The sequence below is a fragment of the Elaeis guineensis genome, chromosome 4 (genome assembly GCF_000442705.2).
Source record: "Elaeis guineensis isolate ETL-2024a chromosome 4, EG11, whole genome shotgun sequence".
NCBI lineage: Eukaryota > Viridiplantae > Streptophyta > Magnoliopsida > Arecales > Arecaceae > Elaeis > Elaeis guineensis.
This window is the reverse complement of record NC_025996.2, coordinates 64740121-64745790: the sequence shown is the minus strand read 5'-3', so window position 1 is coordinate 64745790 and position 5670 is coordinate 64740121. Positions and strand designations below refer to the sequence as shown.

Genomic DNA, 5670 nt, shown 5'->3' with positions numbered 1-5670 from the left:
TCGATAGAAACTCCTCTCTTTTCTTTCTCTCTCTCATAGTGCAAACTCTCTCATTCTCTCACATTCTCTCTCTCTTACTGATATAAACTCCTCTCACTCTCTCTCCCTCTCTGTCTCTCTGGTACAGACTATCCAAGCTCTCCCTATCTCTCCCTCTAAAACTCTTCTTCTCTCTCATCAGAATCGTGGCTCATCTTCTCATTCTTTCTCTCTCTCCCCTTTTTATCTCTCTCTCACTGGAGCTGTCTATTTGAGATACCTTCTTCCTATCTCTTTGCCTCACCAGTCGTTCAGAATCTTTTGTTTTTCTTGAATGCAAGGTACATCTTAACTACTATTACTTCATCAGAGAATAAATATTTCATTGAGTATATGATATATATATATATATATTATAAAATAATTCAAAAAATAGGTATTAAATAATAAAAAAATTTACAACATAATTTTTTTAACTGTGGATTATGATACAATATTTTAGTGACATTTACTTCAAAGTGCTTATTAGAAAGGAAATATTATCAATTCAAATGTAAACTCACTCATAATTAATATTATCAATATGTATGCTGTAAACACTGTATTTTGCTCTTAATATAGCCTTTGGCTCAGTGATTACCCAAAAAAAAAAAAGTTTGTGTTATATTTTGATGAAATCATTATTTCTCTTTTCTTGTGTCCAATGCTTATATATGAGAAACTAGTCGAAGACCAGCGCATTATGCGGGGCCAGATGTATGCAAATCATTTAATGCTTTGAATTAAATATAATTTAATAAATCATTTAATAATTTTTTAATGTATAAAAATAATTTAATACTTTGAATTAAATATAATTTAAAAAATTATTTAATACTTTTCTATCCAGATGGTACAACCAAACTCATTTGAGAAGCTGAGTTGGCAACAGTCCAATATACAAGAACTTGTTCTTAAACTTCTGACTCCTTGGGGACAAACTGACATAAAGAATTCCTATATTAGCAAAAATATGAAGAAGAGTCTATTAAAATATAGAAGAGTCTGGATCTAACAAACATATCCACCTTCAACTCTGCTCCATTTGTTTTGCTACTGTGATGTCAAATAACATTCCTAATATGTCTCCCAAACATATTATTTATACCAACAAACAAACAGGAGCTGAAGGAAAATAGTCCATGCCTAGTAAATGAAGAGCCTGATATTAGATATATTATGAATTTTGATCATAAAAGTGAAGAATGGCTAAGGAAAGCAACCATCTGGAGTTTCATTCTGTCGATTAAGACATCTTCAATTTTCAACAAATGGAATACTAAAAGAGAATTAAAATTTTAAAGAAAGAATTGGAATTAATAATTGACACTAGATCAAGTTCTCGGCAAAAACATCGATCTTATCATCCCTGTCCTCATATCTTCACTCCTCTCCTCTTCCTCATCCTCCCCCTCTTCCACCCTTATTTTTGCAATCTCGGCCTATGCCTTCTCCAAAATCTACCTCTTATGCACTTTCAAATCCCTCTGGAACTCCTTCATCCTCTCTAGCTCCGCCATCTACTGCCGCTTGCTGTTCTCCATCATCTCATATATCTCTCCAAATTTTTAAATGGAATCAGCCAGCATTCTGAATGAAGAATCCAAGCTCTCACTAAAACTTCTCTCTAGTCAACAGAAGCCCATCAGATTCATCATCATCTTCCTCGTCCATAGCATCCTCCGACCCTGTGTCCCTTGGGCTGTCCCTCATCTCATCGTTGTCATTCGAGCGGTCCAGATACACACTAGAGCTTGCAAAGACGTACTTTCCTATATCAACCCCATAGGGCATCTGGAGGTTGTTGCTATTGAGCCCCCACCACTAGTGGTGACGGCGATGACATCAATTTATTCATTTTTTTGAAATAAACCCACTTGCTAGCAAAGAAATTGAATCAAAATGCTCACTTTCATGGGCTGCATTAACTCGAACAGCCAATTATGCTTGACATAACTAAGAACGAGCAAAATCTTTATCTTTTTCCAATCCAAGCTCGCCAAATTTATCAATATCGAGAACTTCCTCAACAGCTTCTCAACATCCTCATCAAGATCCCTCCTTTCATCCTGCGTGGCCACTGTCTCCACCTCCTTATCCTTCCTCCTCCTCAAAGCTATCCTCTTCTCCAAACTCAATCTCCTCACCCACCTCTTCCTATTCCTCACCACATTGCCCTCTTCCCCATCCCTCTCTTTCGCCTTTTCCTTGACCATCCATGGTGCCACCTTCTATGCTGATCGGTCTCCTCCACATTGGAAACCTCCATCGGGCTGAGCTTGTAGATGTTCTCGAGCACAGCGGAGACCTCGTTGTAGTCCAACTCCTGGGTGGTGGTGGGGGCAACAGCGATGGATGTGGTCTCAACTCGCTTTAGTGGCTTATGAGGCACAAAAGTCGCATCCTCTGACCAATCGGTGGGGGAGCTTTTTGCAGGAATCTTGCTCATCAATGGTGCGGCCACCAGTCGGGGCGCACGGGGGGTGAATTCGAACCCTAAGGCGAACCTGTCCAGCCTCATCTGCTTCCCACAGCTCTCCAACGAATCCTCATCATCATCATCCCGGAATGACGGTATTTTTGCCATCATCTTGGTCCTCCTCGTCGTCGTCATTTTCGTCCATGGCTTCATCTATGTCGTTTTGCTCGTCTTCGTCATCCTCGTCGACATAGCGACAATCAATGGGCCGAGAGAAGGAGAAGTTTTGGGTGGCAGAGATCTTGGATTAATGGAAGGACAAACTTATCCAGCCTCCTCTACTTTCCATGGCTCTCCAATGAATCCTCGTCATCGTCGTCCTGGATCTGACAATATCTTCCACCATCATCTTGGTCCTCCTCCTCATCGTCATCTTCGTCGAATGAAAGCGGTCCCCTTCTTTCGATGGGAAAGAATCACGATGTTTCGTAAAAGGCTTTCTTGAATCGGATTCTGTCCAGATGGTGCAACTCTGCTCATTGGAGAAGTTTAGTTGGCAACACTCTAGGGCTTCTCCACAGAGTATTATTTTATATATATACTAGTCAAAGATCTGCATGTTGTGTGGGGCCAGATGTAGGAAAATAAAATATATTGATTATACCATATTAAGTAGTTGCACTGAAGAGATATTCTTTCAATCCATTTGAGAAGCTAAGTTGGCAACACTCTAATATTTAATCCATATCTAACCCATTTTCAACCACCATAAAACCCATAAATGCATCACAATCCTTTAAATGAGAAATCAAGTATATCTAAGCATGAACCATAACTATGCGAGCTAACATACTATTTTTTAATTTTAAAAATAATAACATACTAATTTATTTTTAAAAAATAATATTTTTATTATTTTTTAAATAATATGTTTTGAGATCTGAATCGATCCATCGGATTAGATCAAACCTGATAAATTATCCACAAATAGAGCACGATACTCTGTCAATTTGAAAGCCAAATCTCTGCATTTAATAGCCTCTGAGTAAAAGGGCAGGCTCGATTCTGCCATCCGCTCCTTGCTCGCCCATGGTGCCTCCGTCACAACCCTCCACCCCGGGTTGAGGGAGATAGAAAAGTTCGTTGATCCTCTGCTTACACATTATCTTTTTTATATATTATTATTAATAAAATAATAATATTTTATTATTATTACTAAAATAATTTTTATTATTAATCAAATAATAATATTTTATTTATTATTATTATTATTAAATTATTATTAATAATAAATTAATATTTTAAAATAATATTTTTATTATATTTTAGAAATATTTTTTTTAAAATAATATTTTATTATTAATTTTTTGAAATAAATTTTTTAAAAATAATATATTCTCATACAAAATAGTATTTTTAAATTAATCATAAAAATATTACTTTTAAAATAATATTTTAAAAAATAAAATTTTTATTATCATTTTAAAATTAATATTATTTAAGTAATATTTTTTTAAAATTATATTTTATTATTAATTTTTTGAAATAATTTTTTTAAAAAAGATGTTATTATATAAATAGTATTTTTAAATTAATAATAAAAATATTATTTTTAATAATATTATTCTAAAAATAATATTTTTATTATTATTTTAAAATTAATATTATTTAAAAAATAATAATATTCAAATCATTATTAATAATAAAATAATAATTTTTTTCTTCACAAATATTTTTTTCTTTTTTTTCTCCTTTTCCATCCCTTTTCTCGTTGCCTCCCTCTCATCCCTCGCCCCTGCTGCGTGAGGTCCAGATCGTGGACATCCGCGTTGCCCCCATCGTAGGCCTGCCCAATCGCCGTCGCTGCACCTACCATCCGTGCCGCACTCAGCTTCGAGCCGCCACCAAACCTCCTCCCCTCTCCTTCCTCGACTCTGTCACCACCAAACCCCATCTCCTCTCCTCCCCAGGCTCTGGCACCACCAAACCTCCTCACCTCACTTGAGAGCTTTCTGGTGCTGTCATCGGCTCTGGTGATGATGGTCCCATCCTTTCCTCCCACCACCTCCCCTCCACCCTCCCGTTCTTGCTGCATGAGACCCGAGCCGTGCCTGTCTGTGCTGCCCTCGCCGCGGCCCCACCCCACCGTCGTCCACACCACACCCACCATTCGTGCTACATCTAGCTTCGCAAGACCACCAAACCCCCTCCCCTCCCCTCCCTCCTCAACTCCGATGCCACCAACCCCCTCCCTTCCCCTCCCCTCCCCCCCTGGCTTCGGCACCACCAACCTCCGTGCCCACTTGGGAGCTTTTCGGCACTGATGTCAGCTTCAGCTCCGCATGCGACCAGGCATAATTAATTAGAGCAAGGGTCTTGGATCCTGGAGTAAAGAACCATCGCCAAAGTCGGTGACGAAGTAGGAGAAGACGGAGGCTGGAGGGAAGGAAGGGAGAGGTGGTCGTTGGAGGAGTCCGACGATGGTGTCATCGTGGTCTTCGTGGAGGATGTGGGTGACGGAGCAAGAGCTCCTTAACCCAACCAGATGGAAGGCTTGAGCGACCGAATAGGCAAGCTTAGACGATGCGTGGGGTTTTATAACCACACGCAGCTCACTCCTTTTTTGAAACTCTTCACACGAGCCATCCTGTTTTGAGGTACACGGGCACAACCAAACTCATATGAGGAGCTAAGTTAGCAATACTATAATATCCCAACACAAAGTATATTTTATACATTATACATATATATGTATATGTATATATGTATATACATTATATATATATATGTATATGTATATTTGTGTGTATATATATATATATGTATATACGTATATATGTAATACAAACATATATATATATACATATATATATATGTAAATGTATATATATAACATATATATATAAGTATACGTGTGTATATATAACACACATAGACGTATATATATATATATATATATATATATATATATATATATATATATATATATATATATATATACACATACATACACACACACACACACACACACACACACACAAACCACACACACACACACACATATATATATGTATATACATATATACACACATATATATATATATACGCGTATATATATATATGTATATATATATATGTATATATATATGATATATATATATATGTATATATATATATATATGTATATATATATATATATAGATATAGATACACACACACACACCACCACACCA

General features: G+C 36.8%; 1 pseudogene; it reads right to left on the bottom strand.

The window, feature by feature from the left end:
• Positions 1–1347: 1347 nt before the first annotated feature.
• On the bottom strand, positions 1348–4607 carry LOC105061535 (uncharacterized; annotated as a pseudogene).
• Between the last annotated feature and the right edge of the window lie 1063 nt (positions 4608–5670).